Source organism: Ochlerotatus camptorhynchus, unplaced genomic scaffold (assembly GCF_037179485.1).
Source record: "Ochlerotatus camptorhynchus isolate MF236.1 unplaced genomic scaffold, CSIRO-AGI_Acam_v1.1 ptg000117l, whole genome shotgun sequence".
NCBI classification, from domain to species: domain Eukaryota; kingdom Metazoa; phylum Arthropoda; class Insecta; order Diptera; family Culicidae; genus Ochlerotatus; species Ochlerotatus camptorhynchus.
Genome location: NW_027040607.1, coordinates 219943 through 238351, shown reverse-complemented (window position 1 = coordinate 238351; position 18409 = coordinate 219943).

Genomic DNA, 18409 nt, shown 5'->3' with positions numbered 1-18409 from the left:
GGGTGGGCCAACTAGACATATTCTAGTCTTAATGAGGTTTTGGTGGATGCATTAATGACAAAATAGCCTTGACCAGGGTTTTATGAATGTTGTTTTATAATTGCTTTGTAGTATTTCATAAAACTTAAAATATTACTTGGGTTGTCTCAGTGTCTCCCAATTGAAGATTTTGTTGGAAATATGAGTTCGTTGGTGTACAAAAACAATTGGAGGGCCATGAATTTTAATCAGCTGATAAACCGAATCAAAAGTTGCGTTCGTAAAATCGATTTAAATGCTGTACAACGCTCATGTTCTCATATCATGACAAAACTACGTCAAACAACTCATAACGGACCTTATTCAAATGTTCATTGATTTTTTTTTGTAGAAACGTGCCGTAACCAGAGCTGGTAAATATCACGGTTGCCATGTGACAATGAGAAAACAGGTCCTCTCACTATCACGAGACGAAACTACCTATCATTAGATTTCTTGTCATTTTCCAATGATCAAGCTTTCATGAGAATAATTGTCATACGGTTTTGACATCAACATTTCTAACTTTTTTTTTTTCCTTCGGTTTGTTTTTTCCGTCGATCTTGTTTTCCGTGCTGAGCACCAATGCTACCGACGTGCCAGGAAGGCAGCTCCCACACCTGGACCCTACCTATCGACCCATCAACTTATGAACCGGGGACCAACGGCTTTACTTCCCATCCGAAGGAAGGCGTGATCAGAGATGTTATGCCTCAGAACATCCCGGCGGCGCCGACTGGAATTGAACCCAGGCCTGCTGGGGTGAGAGGTAATTACGCTTACCACTACACCACCGGCGCCGTTACTAGAGACCTAGAATCTACATCTTCACGGCTGTCTCGGGAAGGATAGTTGTGTTAATGAGGTAGGTTTTTTTAGATTAGGATTCACTGTGGTAAGTGATGCGATCGGTTAAAGCAGAATTTGTATTTTATATAAATCTAGTGGGTTTTTTAGAATAAGGCAAAGTGAAAAATTGCAAGGGGGGGGGGGGGGGGGGGTCGGGGATTGAACTCCCTACCTTCTGCTCAGTAAGCAGAAATGGTAACCACTGAACTACCGAACCTCGTCGTAATGCTATATCGACATGTTTCGTCTACTTACTACTCTCTGACGACTGTACTGGGGAAGCAGCATATGAATGTACGTAATTGGTGGATTTGTTAATTATTTCGACGCTTTTGGACAATGCTTGACATTTACTACTTTTTCAATAGTTTCTTGTTGAACATAAACAGTCTAAAGCATTGATATCGATGCGTAAGCGTAGCCCTGATCGATTGGTGATAAAATTATTGAAATTGGTTCAGGGGCAGCTGAGTTATTAACGTTCAAAATCTTTCATAATTTGTTACATGTTCCATTTTCAGTTTTCACAAAGTGTACCCCCATATAGAAATCAAAGACGTAGTCCTACGTCAAAAGATTTTCTACGATGAAAATACAAAATGAAATTTGAAAAACAATTGTATACATCAAAGAACACACGTTTGTTGATACACCAATGCTCGATTATCCAACCTAAAATTGCCAAAATCAGTAGCGATCTTGAGGATCAAGCAAAATAATTAATTTCATGTTGTGCAAAACGATTATTTTGAATATTGTCGACCCCAGACCCTAAAACCTCAAATTTATCATACATTCAGCATGAGGCAATCGTTTTCCATCGATTTGTGTGTAAAAACCAACACAACACGTTCTACAGCGCTATATTTGTATAAAATGAAAATAATAATTTTGCAATTGATCCGCCGACAAACCGACATGAATGACCATGGAAATTAACATGAAATTTCTGCTCAAAGCACACTACTGACATCTGTCTCTGTGTTCGCGGAAAACGCTTATCTAAGCCACGAAAACGCGTGCAAAATTTATGAGTTGGTTCGTGTATGATTTATTCTAGACAAGCTATTTTTTTCTAGACACAAAATTTCTATGGTTCTGACAGATGGAATCACTGCAAATTTGAATCGGTCGTTATAGATTTTCAAGCAAAAGTTAAGTTTATGCTTCATGTCGGTTTGTCGGGGATTGATCCTCAAACTTATCCTCACCAATATGAAGACGAATATTGATATTGACAACAAAACAGACACAGGTTATCCAGCCACCAATGGATAAACACAAATGGTGACTTCGATACTCAGAGGTTGCCTTGATCAAGAGAATGCAGGTAGTTGGTCTATCTGTTAAGGTTGTCTTCATTTTCAGCTAAGTTGAGTGTAGAAGAAATGATTTTTACCAGTACTACTGACTATAGTTTAAAACTCAACGAGGGAAGGTATAGTGTTGTGCTCCTCTTGACCAGAGGTGAGAATTGTGCGATGGTGGTGGATGCGATGATGAATGCAGCCCGGCGCTTAGCTAATGGGAATTAAAAATCCCGTTTGCGTGGCGTTAAGAATTTTACGGGAAAATTCTTGCAAAGTTCCAACGACAATGACACTTCAACTGCGGTTTGTTATCTTTATTTGAAATTTAAAGTCATAACGTCAGTTGGTCGAGTGCGCATGCGCTTGTTCCCTCTTGACTCGGCTTGGCTCGGCCCGGCGATATATGATAGTCTTTAACAAAACAGCTCTAAGCTGCGGCGCGATGACAGCGAGGATATAAATGGCATCTGATAAGGGAGTTCTCTTTTCAGCACTTTCATTCCCTGAAACCCTTCCCTCTGGTTGAGGTGGGTTTGAATTTTCGTCGGTCTTCAAATTTGACCGAACGAGCGAGCGAGCGGTCTTATTTCATCGCTTCTAAGGCTCGCTGGACAAAAAGGAAGTGCTGGCCGGTGGAAACAACATAATTTACAGTGTTTGAAAATGTGATGAAAAAATAAACATGTTCGTTGCTTTTCAGTTTCTTGGTTCCAGTGCTTGAGCATGAAATGAGAGACCCGAAAGAGACCTAGCGCCCCGTCCGTCAGAACAAAAGCCAAGCCGCGGACAATTGTTTGCGATGAAATTCTTTTGTTTGGGCTTGTAAACAGTTTTCGGGAATTTTTCCGGTGACGACCCTCGAGAGACCGAGCTGATGAGGTGTGGTGGAATTCTGGGAATGTTTACACCGCGTTGACTTCGTCAATGCTCTCTGATGTGAGCTATGATGTTTCCGTCTAATGTTTCGTTATCTGAATCATTATAATTTATCGAATCGAGCACAAGCGACTAAATTTAGACCATGATGAGACCTGCGGAGTCATTGCCGAAGGAAGATTAGCTCTGAGTCAGAATGGTTGGAGTGAGTTATCTGAAAGAGTACAATCACCTCTCGAGATCAGCAGACCTGACGACAGCCAGCAGTTACGCGTTAACACTGGCAGTGCGGTTGGTCAGCAAGAATCTTGTCCTGACGACGACCACGACTTTAGCTCAATAAATTTTTCTGCAACATTCCTTCCTACGGATATAATGCATATGCATTTTGCGTTAAAAATGAGAATCTCGCGCTCGGGCGCGCACGCGTGCAGACAGGAAATTTGATACCCGGTGGTACAGATCGTTGAAAGGATCATAAGAACACAGAAATACACTTATAAAAGCTTTTAAAAGCTAATTTTTCAGCTACGGAGAGCGACATGCAATGGTCACTGGCAGAAGCAACAGCAGCAGCGCCTCGGTGCGGAGCAAATAAATATGTCTAGCGGATGCATTCGTAATCGTAAATATCAGAGGTTGGGATTTCACAAGGATAATAAAAATTGACTACCAAATACAAGGTGGGGGATAACAATCCGAGGAAGCGATTTGCGATTCACTGTCGTTGTTTTGAGTTTGTGTAAATATTCACTGCACAGCAGCAAGGTTCAGCAAACACTCATTTCAGATAACAAAAAATCATTATTGAAATGATGAAATCATATTTTTTACTTGTAAGAATACAAGAAGAGGTTCACAATTTGCGAATTTATAAATATTCACTCACTCACTCAGCGATTATAAAATCGCTGATGGTGGCTCTTAGAAAGCAAAATTGTCAGGCTTTAATCAAATTTGAACGAATTTGGTTATGATCTGGCCTAGCTGGAGAATTTTTAATTTTGTATGGGAAACGAAACGAACCTATTCAATTACTTTCCTTGAATAAAATGAATAATGCTCTAATTTCACCAAATCTCGGATAGGGAACACTATTCTGAACAATTTTGTCGTATGCTGCAGCAAATCGATTAGACTTTTGAGAAATAAGTTATTATTATATTAAATTAGACCTATTGCTCCGCGCAGACGTATTTATCAGCTTGTACGTTTGGCACACTGGGTCTAAAGAGAACGATTACCCAAGTAACATTTTAAGTTTTATGAAATACTACAAAGCTACTATAAAACAACATTCATAAACCCCTGGTCAAGGCTGCTTTACCATTGATGCATCCATATAATGTTTCGAACTGAATTACTGAGTAAGAATGTTTTACACTTTGAAATGCTGTATTTAAACTAAATAGATTGTTCATTACCTTTATAAAACCATCATAAATTAGCGTGGATTCCAAATAATTACTGAATTGCTAACTTTTTGTACAAACAACAATTCGATTTGCAGTCTTTGAAAACGTTGTTTTGTATAGTATTTTCAATCTAAGACCGATATTTGAAGAAAATTTAAGCAATATTTGGAATTTCCCAAACATTTTCCATTATAAAATAAAAAAAATTGTCCCGCAAATTGAGACTATAGCCAAATTCGTTCAAATTGTGCACATTTGTTGGGGACCTCAATACACATTGAACAAGCAGTGGGAAACAGGGGTTGTAAAATTGACCCACCCCAATGCACACTCAATTCAGTTCCCTCAAATTGACACTGGAGTATGGGTAAAACTTTTCATGGCAACAGCATGCCATAAATTTAAAAAAAATATTAACAGGGAAGAGCACCATTCATAAACATAAATTGCATTCAGTTCATTTTGTTAGTTATCGATATCTGAAATGTGAAATACTTTCGTTAACGAGAGTTTAACCCAGACCCTGATAAGCCAAACCCAAAGTCGCTGTTCTATCCCACCATGCTTTTTTCACTGTCATCGTTCACAAATAAGAATTGGGAAGCGATCATGACTAAACTCTATAAATGTATGCAAGAATAAGAATCTCCGACCAACAGCGTAATTTGAATCGTGACTGTTATTTGCTACAGTTAGGTATTTCAAAGCAAAATCTATAGCCATCCTGCAATTTTCCAGATGTTCATAGAACATCCCTGATTATCCTGGTTTTTTTTCTGAAATTCTCGTATTTTTGAAGAATTTCTCTGAACTTCGTAGAAGTTCTCTGGACAACCTGAAGATTCTCTTGACTTCCCTGAAGATCACTGTACTTAAATAGCAAAAAAAAGTAGAAGGGTCTGTGCCTAGGGGCAGTGATGGAAAAGTTCGCGAAAACTCACTATGACTCGCGAACTTTTCCCTTGGTGAACTTCGTGAAATATCGCGAACTTTTCCAACACTGCCTAGGGGCATGAACGGAAGCTTGACGTAGGGACCACTAGTGGACGGAACAAATGTGAGCATTTAGTTCTTTTAATTGATCATTCATCAATTACCTTAACTCTTTCAATTTTTTATTTGTAAGCGTATCAAATTTGTAGTATTTTTTTCAAAGAGAAAGTTGATGAAGAGAATCAATCAAAATCCCTTGCATCCCTGCTTCCAAGCATTTTGTGTGGTCGTTGGGGGCTTGTGGTTCTGAATATGGGCACAGATAAATTCTATCCCAACTCTTTACTGTTATAAGCTTGTTGAAAGGGTCGTTTTATTGTAGACGACATCCATGGCCGCTTACGCTAGGCGTGTTCAGAACATCACGGATCTCATTTTCCAGGAACACCTTCAGCACACCTCGTATATCAGACCGGAGCTACGTTTGAAACCATCATGGCGAGCCAGATGACGGATGGTGGTTATCTCGAAGAACTTTGTGATGACGCTTGGCACCTTTTACTCCTTTGCCACGACCAGTCACTTGTTGCTTGTTGGGTGTGGAAGAGTGGACTAGCCACCACCTTCCTACTGCTGCTATTACTGGCCACCACGCCGTCCGAAAATGAGCTGTTGCCATACAGCAGCGCTGTTTTATATCTTTTCAGGTTAAAGCAGAATGATGTGCAACCAAGTGGTACTCGATTATGAGGACTGGGTTTGGGAAGAACGTTTAACAGTGATAAAATTATCACTTTTTATTTGTACATTGTATAATGCTTGACATTACCACTTTTTCAATAGCTTCTCGTTAAAAATCATCAGTCGAGAGCTTTGCTATAGATGCGTAGAAATATTTCTGATCGATTGGTGATAAAATTATTGAAATTGGTCCAGGAGCAGCTGAGTTATTAATGTTCAAAATCTTTCATAATTTTGTTTCATGTTCCATTTTTGGTTTTCACAAAATGTACCCCCAGTTTAGAAATGAAAGACGTAGTCCTACTTCAGAATAGCAAAAAATGTTTTCTTCCATTTGATTCCACTTCCATGTATCCATGACAGATACGTATTTTGACTACAATGTGCAGTCTTCATCAGTGTCATTCCCACTAAAGAACTTATCAAAACCTAGCCCCCTTAAGTACTCATCCCCTAGGTAAAAGTGTCAAGATCACAGGTATAAAAATGAAACTACAATGTGTTGAATCAGATCCTACATATCTAAAAATCCAAAGATTTAAGTAACTAAAGGAGGAAAATCGATACAAATCTCTAATAAGGACTACTATTCTGAAGTCCTCAGAAATTTTTAACGCTCCCTCAATCTTCCTGAAGTGAATGGAACTGCTTTGAAGTTTTTTGAAACTGCCCGGATACTCTCACAGCACTTCCCTTACAATATTTATACTTTCCATAACATCTCTGGTCTTCCCTAAATTTCCCACAATTTTTCAGGAATTCATGGAACATCCTGAAGTTTTGAAAATTTCCCAGAAGATCTCGAAACTTCTTTAAACTTTCAATAATTTACCTGATGCCAATGGAACTGTCCTAAGATTCTCTGATCTTTCTTGAAGTTCTCGGAACATCCCTTGAATTCATGAAATTCTTCAAAAGGCTCTTAGTACTGCCCCGAATTTATAAGAACTGAATCTTATGAATCCCTATGCTTCATTCATAACCTCTGAACTTCGGAGGTGCTTTCAAACAATTTATTAAGAATTTAAACTTCTAATGTTTCATGGACTGCTTCAAAATTAGGGATCAACTCAAAACTTCCCGATATTATCCAAAATTTAATAGAACTATAATCATGTTCGCTGAAATGATTTAAAATGTTCCCGCATTTTCCGGATGCTCTTGGCACCTTCTTGGAAATCTCGGAGTTTTTTTTAAGTTCTCGGATCTCCCCTAAAATTTGTAACCGTCGTAGAACGTCCTCTTCCAGGACTCCTGGAAACACAGTGGCTTATGCGCCACTCTCGATAACGAGAGACCACTGGTCGTGTTTTTCTAAGGTTGCCCGGCTTAGCTATTGTTGCAGGAAAGCAACTCTCTAGGGTTTTCCGAACGGTTTCGAGGTGAATTCAAACGCAATGAAAATGAACTAAAAATGATTGCAACCGAAAACGAACGCAAAGCGAAACGTAACGCCAAGGGATTGCCTACGGGTTTCTAGCCCGTCATAAAAACGTCCGATGCTCGCTTTTGTAGTAAACGCACAATGCACAAGGGCAGAGTATTCGCCGTTGTGATTTTAACACGCCAAAAAACTTTAATTAGAATAAAACCGAAGAGAAATACCACTAAGCTTACTTCTGCTCTCTAGCCGACAATTCTTTAAAGTCAACGAGAAATTAATTTTAAAGAGCTCTCGACCCCTCAAATTCTTCGAATCATCATGTTTGACACATACCACGATTCATTGAATTATGTTGGACAAGTTAACTTATTGGCCATCTATTGATTCAACCATGAGCTAAAAAAGGCCTATTGCATTGGAAACGGCAATTATATTCAAATTTTAAAACTGCTATAACATAATAGTATGCGATGGATTGGATTTTTAGAATCAAAAAGGGGTGTTTGATGTTCTTGAATTGGAAAAAGTTCTAAACAAAAGAGATGCTCGAAATAATAGAAAAATATAATACAACCGAACGGAGAACGTTACAAATTTTCTGAAATTCCCGAAGTTCTCTGGCTCCTTTGTTCTCGAAGATTGCTTCAAATATACAGAACTTTTTTTTTAAAGTTCTCTTAATTTTGCTGAAATTAAATCAAAACAATTTATGACAAAATTTTCTTGAAATTCTTGGAGCTGCCCATACATTGTCGGACCTAATTCTTCAACATCTTAGAACTTCCCCAATTGTATTTCCTTGATGTATTATGTGTTTTCCTTATGTTTTCTGAACTGCCCGAAAGATCTCCAAATTTCCTTTAAGTTTTCTAGACTTCCCAGAAATTTTCATGAATTTTTTAAAATTAATTGTTCACTATTCTATTAAAGTTAATTGTTTGAATTTAAGTTAATTTTCCAGACATTTTTAAAACTTTGGTGAGGCTCACGTAACTTTCTTCTAATATTTTTCGGACTTCTTTGGACATCCTTGAAATATTCGGTCCTTCCCAGAAATTCCCTAATTGTTCTAATGATCCAGAAATTATCCTGATATTCATATAACTTCCCTGAAGATCCCGCAATGACCCGTTTTTCGGAACATTCCTGAAGTTCACAGAAAGTTCCATAATTCTTCGGCACTCCTTGAAAGTATTTGCAATTTTCCTGAAGTTTATGTGATCAAACCTGAGAATCGCTTTCTGGATTACGCCGAAAACGTCTACTACGACTTTTTCAAAGCAGACTTTGAGGGAATGAATATCTTTCTCGCTAGTGTGGACTGGAACTCAACACTTGGCAACGGGGACCATCTGTAGTATCCTGCTTTACGCCATCGATTAGTTCTTAAGCCTGCCAAACCCGCTTAGTCGAACTCCGCACTCAAACGTTTGAAATGGCTGAAAAGGGCCGCTCTGAGGAAACGTAGTAAACATTACACGGATTCTACGAAAGCAAATTACGAACACGCTAACAAAGAGCAGAAACTCCTCAATATTAGCTTATACAATGTTCATCAGTCTCAATTGCAGAGTCGTCTCAAAGCGAATCCTAAGGATTTCTGGCGCTTTGTGAACGATCAACGGAAAGAAACGAGATTGCCTTCTAGTATAACCGACGTCGTTACGGATTCCAACTCTGCTGTCTATATCGCCAACTTCTTTCGTAAGCGATAGTATTCCCTCATTAGTCCTAAAACGCTACGTTTACCGCTCCGCTCCGTTTCGATTTTTCTAAAAACATTGGAGATAGATATCAAAAATCTAAAAAATCACTTTTTTTTTCTAATTTTCTAAAGAAAATTCATGTGCAAAAAAAATGTTTTGTAAGTCATTATGGCACAATGTTGGACTTAAAAAACCACAAAAAATCGAACATCCGCTTTGCCGTTCTGGAGAACGAAAAACTACCGGATGAATTAAACAAGAAGGAGAAAATTCCGTGAAGAGATTCCCGCCCGGCTTACGGGAACAAATATACTTCTTCATCGCCCGAGGACTGAAATTCACCATCAAATATTGCACGGATGGCTACAAGCTAATGGTTCCAGCGATAAACCACTACAAGGCGGTTCAAACCACGGTGGAAAAGATGAAGGTCGAATACTTCTCCCACGACATCGAGGCCAACAAACCACTCAAGGTTGTTGTGCGAGGACTCCCGGACATGGAAACGGATGCTCTGTCAGAAGAGCTGAAGGCCAATGGTCTCAAATCGGTGCAGGTGCACAAGATGACGCGTCATAATATCACTCGAAAGTTCAGAGACCAGTTGTATCTGGTCCACCTGGAGAAACACTCAACGTGCCTGAAATATCTGCAGAACATTCGGGCCCTGTTCCACATCGTTGTACACTGGGAGCAGTATTTAGCCGGTCCACCGTGGCGTCACTCAGTGCTCGAACTGCCTACTGTTCGGGCACGGTGTCAGAAGCTGCGGTATGGCCACTCGCTGCAAAAAATGTGGTGAACAACATGCTTTCGATGGCTGCAAGAGCATGGAGGAAGCGGACCCCAAATGCGCCAACTGTGGGGCAGAACATCGAGCCACCAGCAAGATCTGCCCGAAACGAGCGGATTTTTTGGCAATCCGCCAGAAAACCTCCACGAATAAGCATCTCGGTCGCAGGAAGCCGTGGAAAGTTCAGCAGACAACAATCGGCTGAACTTTCCACGGCTCCCGATCCCGGTACTTCCACCGCTGCCACTTAACAATCTTCTGGCTGCTGATGCTGCAAACACGAACCAGCAAACGACTGCTGCACCACGTTCGGAATCCTCCCCGGCCTCTGGACTTAACTGGCGTCGTGAATTGGAACCACAATCCAAGGACAACACTTACGCTCCATACTCACCGGAGCAGTTGATCCCCCTATTCACCCAGCTGTCCAATTCTCTGCGCAACTGCAAATCCAGTTTTGACCAAAATCAAACCCTGGGCCTATTCGTCATTCAATGTGGCCTGTGAAACCATCAGCATCGAAAATTGGAACACTTGCTCGCTATCGAGATCATTGATTTTCACAACAAACAAAACATTGACATTGCTGTCATTAACGAAACGCACCTGAAGCCCGAGATAAATGTCTTCCTTCCAGACTTCCACCTCGTGTGATTTGATAGAACCAGCTTCGGGTGAAGGGGAGTGGCCATCGCTGTATGGAGGAACATATGCTGCCGACTACTACCAAGTTTTCAGCTGAAAGTCATCGAAGCCGTAGGGGTGGTTTACACTTCTTTCGGCTCCATTTCCATCATTGAGGTGTATTGCTTCAAGCAAGTCTACACCAGAGACGGATCGGCAGCGGCCCTTCGAAGTGACATCATCAAGCTCACTCGGAGGAGCGAGAAGTACATCATTGCTGGTGACCTCTACGCCAAACATCAAGCTTGGGACAACAGTCGCCGCAACCAAAACGGAACCATCTTAAACAACGATCTGCAAGAAGCTAGCTACAACATCTTGAGTCCGGATACTCCCACCCGGTTGAGTCGGTCCGGTGTTTACGCTACCATCAATATCTTCATCACCAAGATGCACACTTAGAAATACCTAATTTTACACGTGACGGAATCCATCTTTGACATAAAGAATGAGACGTAAACAAACATGTCATGTAAAATTAAGTGCTCCGAGACTGAAAAGTTCGGTACTCGACGAAAAGTACGTTTGATTGAGCTGAGTTTTGCGTCTATTACGACTCAATTTTATGTCAAAAATGACGCTCGTATATGTCAGCCTCAGAGCACCTAGATTTACATGAATTTTTTTAAGTGTGTGGGCAACAACATCGCTCAACCTATTACCTATCAGGAACTCAGCTCGGACCACTATCCGGTGGTGGCCGAAGTTGTTTCTTCCATGAACCGATTTGAAGTTTCTCGGCGCAACTATCATCCTAATTTTACACGTGACGGAATCCGTCTTTGACATAAAAGATGAGACGTACACAAACATGTCATGTAATATTAAGTGCTCCGAGACTGAAAAGTTCATTGCTCGACGAAAAGTACGTTTGATTGAGCTATATTTCGCGTCTGTTATGACTCAAATTTATGTCAAAATTGACGCTCTTATACGTCACTCTCAGAGCACCTAAATTTACTTGAATTTTTCTAAGTGCGTAACATTAAATAGAATTCAATCACTCAACAGAAAAGTTTGGACTCCGTTTGAAAAATTTAAGGTCAAAAAAGTTTCGGTTCACTTCGGCAAACTTTCTACACTGTTAGAAAATAGCGGCGCCGGTGGTATAGTGGTAAGCATGATTACCTCTCACCCCAGTAGGCCTGGGTTCAATCCAAATCGGCGCCACCGGGATGTTCTGAGGTACAACATCTCTGATCACGGGGGGGGGGGGGGGGGGGTCGGAGTAAAGCCGTTGGTCCCCGGTTCATGAGTTGATGGGTCGATAGGTAGGGTCCAGGTGTGGGAGCTGCCTCCCTGGCGTCGTCGGTAGCATTGATGCTCAGCACGGAAAACAAGATCGACGGAAAACTAATCAAGAAAAAAAGAAAGCTAGATGACCTAAACAAGATTGTGTCCTTGCCAGATGCCTAAGCAGTTAACAAAAAAAATTTGGAAATCACTTAGGAAACCCGTATTAACAAGTTTGGATTCAGTTAGGAAAAACTTAAATCAATGCAGGACACCTGGATTCATTTAAGAAAGGGATTAAATGAGCTATTGTGGCCTCACTCCAGAAAATTTGAAACCAATTTTTTAAAGCTTGGGTTCGGGATATATTGGATCACTTCAGGAAATCTTTGACAATTTTAACAGAAAAGTTTAGACTCAGTTAGAAAAATGTGGATGACGTTTTTGAAAGTTTGAACTTACTTCAAAAAAGTTCAGACGCAGCTATGAATCTGCTTTGAAAAGTGTCACCGCAATTAGGAATTTCCTGAACAGTTTCTGATTTGGTCTCACTTCTAAACATTTCAAACCAATTTTGAAAAGATTGGATTTAGCTCGGAAATTGTTGAATCACTGTAGAAAATAATTGAATCATTAAGCATCATTGCAGCAGGTTTGTAAGTTAAGAAATTTAGTACGAATGCAAAAATCAGGCGACTACGGTGGGCTGGGCACATTGCCCAAGTAACAATCTAAATGCTTGGAAGATTTATTCTTATTTTATAATTGTTTTCTCATAGCACCCCTTGTAGCCTGTGGTTGTAATACGGTTTTTTGTGCTGGTCATAAAATCAGGCCGTGAAGACGTCTTTAAAACTGTTTTATGACTACTAAATTAAAACTCAGACTTCATAGTTTTAACGGTAGCTGTAAGGTGGTTCTGTATTACTACTTATAACTGCAGAATAAACCCAAAACAAAACATACAATTATGTTTTATGGTATACTTTTCATGACCGATATAAAACTTGTTGCAGTCTAAGACCTTCATTAAAGCCTCATTACAACTATAATCTTTATCAGAGGCCTAAGATTCACAGATAAGAAATATACCTTACCTTACCTTACCAATCAGGCTAAGGCCTTGTTGTCCTCTGCTGTCCGAAGAAGTCGTCTCCACTCTACTCGATCCATGGCCACAGTTCGCCAGCCTCATAGTCTGCGAAGGGTCCGCAGGTCACCTTCTTCTTGGTCGATCCACCTTGCCCGCTGCACGCCTCTTCTTCTTGTTCCTGTTGGGTCGCTTTCTAGAACCATTTTCACTGGGTCGTCGTGCGGCATTCTTACGACGTGCCCAGCCCACCGTAGTCGCCCAATTTTTGCAATGTGGACTATAGATGGTTCTCCCAGCAGCTGGTGCAATTCGTGGTTCATTCGCCTCCTCCACGTTCCATCATCCATCTGCACTCCATCGTAGATGGTACGCAACACCTTCCGTTCGAAAACACCAAGGGCGCGTTGGTCCTCCACGAGCATAGTCCAGGTCTCGTGGCCGTAAAGGACCACCGGTCTAATCAGCGTCTTGTAGACAGTCAACTTCGTGCGGCGGCGAATTTTATTCGACCGGAGCGTCCTCCGGAGTCCAAAGTAGGCACGATTCCCTGCCATAATGCGTCTTTGAATTTCTCTGCTGGTATCATTTTCGGCAGTCACCAGTGAGCCCAAATACACGAACTCATCGATCACCTCAATTTCGTCACCGTCAATCTGAACTCGGGGTGGGAGGCTAACATTGTCTTCCCTAAAACCTCTTGCTTTCATGTATTTTGTCTTTGATGTGTTGATGGCAAGTCCAATCCGTCTAGCTTCAGCCTTCAGTCTGATGTACGTTTCCGCCATCATCTCAAAGTTCCGTGCCATAATGTCAATGTCATCGGCGAAACCAATGAGCTGGATGGACTTCCTGAATATCGTGCCACTCGTGTCTATCCCAGCTCTTCTGATCACACCTTCTAACGCGATGTTGAACAGCAGACACGAAAGTCCATCACCCTGCCGTAACCCCCTTCGAGATTCAAAGGGACTCGAGAGTGTCCCCGATACTCGAACAACGCACATCACTCGATCCATCGTCGCCTTGACCAATCGCGTCAGTTTATCCGGAAATCCGTACTCGTGCATAATCTGCCATAGCTGATCTCGATCGATTGTGTCGTATGCGGATTTGAAATCGATGAACAAATGATGTGTGGGCACGTTGTATTCGCGGCATTTCTGCAGAACCTGCCGAATCGCGAAAATTTGGTCCGTGGTAGCGCGGGCACCCATGAATCCCGCCTGGTATTGCCCCACGAACTTTCTTGCATATGGCGACAGACGGCGGCATAGAATTTGGGAGAATACCTTGTAGGCGGCGCTCAGCAGTGTGATCGCGCGGTAGTTGCAGCAATCCAACTTGTCGCCCTTTTTGTAGATTGGGCATACGACACCTTCCATCCACTGCTCCGGTAATATCTCCTCCTCCCAAATCTTGACAATTACCTAGTGCAGCGCTCTAGCCAGTGCTTCACCACCGTATTTTAATAGCTCACTTGGTAGTTGATCTACACCAGTTGCTTTGTTGTTCTTCAGCCGACCGATCTCCTCCTCAAGTTCTTGAAGATCGGGGGCCGGTAGCCTGTCGTCTTCTGCGCGTGCTCCAAGGTCTGTTGCCGTGCCACCTTCGTTTTCTGCTGCTTCACCGTTGAGGTGCTCGTCATAGTAGATAAGAAATATACTACAACAATAACAAAAACTACTCTGAAAATTGTTACCAATATATAAAAAAAACAAATCTATTCAGATACATGTAATGAAAACCCCTTCAGTGCATTTGAAATGATGAAGATTAGAGGATCGCCAATATGAAACTCCTGGAGGATCTACAGTAATGGGCTCCCTCATATAACATAAGGCACAGTGCGATGAAGGAGCTCTTAAAAATATTGAACAACCGGCTTTCCGATATACTTCCAAAAGATCCACGAACCCTTCTTAATACAACGCAGACAGTTTCACTAAATCCGGTTGGAGATGGCCAGTATTGGCATCACGGCTTTAAACTTTGTATTGGAAATGCTTTTAGTGGATCCAATAAGCATTACTTACATCTTGATTACAAGAGAAAATAGGAGGATCGCTTGGAATGTTGACTTTTTGACAGGTTGCCAAGGTTTATACAAGATTAATAAAAAGATTTAGTTATAGTGGTTATAGATAGAGAGTAGGATTAGTAATTTCCATTTAATTCCAGTACCTTAATTGCTTATCTCTGACAGATACGCAGATTTCGTCTACAATATGCAGACTTTTTCAGTGTCTTGTTCGAATACGCAAGCACATCGCAAGACACTTAGGAAGTATGCACATGGTAGACAAAATACAGGTATCTGTCGAAGATAAATAATTAAAGAAGTGGAGATAATTTTTTTTTTTTTAAATTCTTTATTTTAGAGATTTTTAGCCGAAGGCTAGTTCATCTCTGTGGAGATGAATTGAAATTTCTAATACATCTCTCTTTCTTTATACAGGTATTCCACTGAATTCCTAGTTGAACACTCAGTCGGTTAACAACGTCCCGGTCTCAGTCACGCGGCATCTAGTTTTTTTCGGAGTTTTTTCCGCCCGAGCGGTTTTTTCACCCCCCCCATTGGGTGCCCCAAGTGACCAGTGTGCAACAGAGGAAGTGGAATTCCATGGGCCGAGCCCCTTGGAGTTGCCATCCAGCTTTAATTCACCCCGGTAATCCATCCGGTCGTCAAGCCATTTTTTCATTATCGTGCCGACCCACCAACACCAACCATCACCACCAGCAGCAGCAAACGGACCATCTAGCTGCAACGGCTGATAGGTTGTTTACAACCGGCATAAGTATTAGACAATACATTTTGCAAGTCCATTGCCTCCCTATTGTAGTTAAATTTTGCCTCGTGGCGCGTGACTCTGTCTCTCACCCCTCGTAGGGGAGTATGGGTCATAGTGAGACAACTTTTTGCAAGTAGATATAAGTTTTTTTTTTGTTTCGTTTTTTTTTTTTTTTCTTTTTGATTTGTTCGTACGTCGGGCAAAAAATTTAATTACTAGTAATTAAAATTAATCAATTAGTGAAGGTTTTAATTTTTTTTTTCCTTCTTAAGTGGTTGCGCACCGCTTTTGCGCAACACTTATGGCATCTTCCGATGCCTACGTTACGCGAACCAGATACTATGAACCGTCTTCGAAAGGACCATGGGTTGTCTTTTTTCGGCCCAAAAATAAACCTTTGAAAACTCTCGACATAACGAGAGATTTGCTGCGTAAGTATCCGGGAATCTTGGTACACAAAGAAAGATTCAATAAACTGCGTGTAGAAGCACCGACTTATGATGTGGCAAATAAAATTGCTGATCACGAGCTTTTTAGTGTTGAGTATAACATCTACATCCCTTCTCGAGATGTGGAGATAGAAGGCGTGGTCTCCGACGCGAGTCTGACTGTCGAGGACTTGAAACATGCCTCGGGAACTTTTAAAAACTCGACATTCGCTACCGCGCTAGTGAAGATACTGGATGTAAGGCAACTGCATTCAGCATCTTTGCTAGACGGTAAAAAAGTTTATAAACATTCAGACTCGTTCCGGGTGACTTTCGCAGGTTCAGTTCTCCCAAACTTTGTTAAAATTGATGGTGCTTTTTTTCCGGTGCGGTTGTTTGTACAGAGGGTATATAATTGTACCAACTGCAAAAGGCTGGGACACTCGGCCAGCCATTGCGGCAACAAAACTCGTTGTGGCAAATGTGGTGAAAACCACAAAGAGGATTCTTGCCACAAAGAATCAGTAAAATGCGCTTACTGTGGCGAGAATCCTCACCCCTTGCAGGAGTGCCCGATGTACAAACAGCACTCCGATAAAGTGCAGCGTTCAATCTCTGGACGCTCCAAGCAGACATATGCTCAAATGTTGAAGGCTGCATCAGCCGTCCAAGATGCAAACCAATTTTCGGTTTTGTCAGTTGAAGAATCGGACTCTGACTCATCCGATGAAGGTGATTCTACGGTGGTACACGCACCTTCAAAAATGGACGGTTCCTCAAAAAGAAAATGCCCCTCCCCGAAAGTGCGCCGTAAGAAAACTAAAGTCACCTCCAGACGATTGCCAAATTCCCAGGGTAATGGGGATGAAAAAACAAAACCGAAGGCTCCTGTTGATCCAATCCCTGGATGCAGCAAGAATTTTCCGCCATTGCCCAACAAAGATAAAAAAAATAAAAAAGCTGCTCCTCAAACTTCTCAAAAGAAATCCAAGTCCGAACGAGGTTTGCTAGCTTTTTCGGACATTGTGGAATTCATATTAAACATGTTCAACATACAAGACCCTCTAAGAAGCTTAGTTTCTGCCTTGCTTCCAACATTAGAATCATATCTTAAGCAATTGACTGTTTCATGGCCCCTCCTTGCATCAATCATATCTTTCGATGGATAATTCGTCGAACGAGGTCGAAGATATGATCACTGTGCTACAGTGGAACTGCCGTAGTCTAGTGCCTAAACTAGACTCGTTCAAATTTTTACTTCACAATTCTGACTGTGATATATTTGCTCTCTGTGAAACATGGCTTTCTTCCGATAAAGAACTCAACTTCCACGATTTTAACATTATACGCCTGGATAGAGACGATTCTTATGGAGGAGTACTTTTAGGGATCAAAAAGTGCTACCCTTTCTACAAAATTTCCCTTCCTGCTCTATCCGGCGTCGAAATCGTTGCTTGCCAAATAAATGTGAAGAACAAAGATCTTTGCATAGCTTCAGTATATGTTCCACCAAGAACCTCCATTAGCCGTAGTCAACTCTGGAATCTAGTTTCGATTCTTCCATCCCCAGTATTAATTCTGGGTGATATGAACTCCCATGGTACTGGGTGGGGCGATCTATATGACGACAATAGAGCGGCTATTTTTTACGATTTATGTGACGATTTCAATTTGACTATTTTGAACACTGGTGAAGCGACACGTATAGCAAAACCTCCGGCTCGAGAAAGCCGACTCGACCTATCTTTGTGTTCAAGATCGCTATCATTGGATTGTCAGTGGAAGGTTATCAATGATCCCCATGGTAGCGATCATTTGCCAATCATCATTTCAATAAAGTGTGGCCCTCACTCTGCAGAACCATCTCGGGTTCCATTTGATCTTACAAGGAACATCGACTGGCAGAAATATGCAACGGCGGTGACAATCGGTGTCGAATCAATAGATGCGCTTCCACCATTGGAAGAATATCGATTCCTAGCCGATTTGATTTACAAAAGCTCACTGGAAGCACAAAAAAGAAAAGTTCCAAGTGCACCCTTTAAGAGGAGACCAGCCACACCTGGTTGGGACGAAGAATGCACAAAATTGTATGTAGAAAAATCTGATGCTTTCAAAGCTTTTCGTAGACACAAAACCTCCACTTACTTCGAGGAA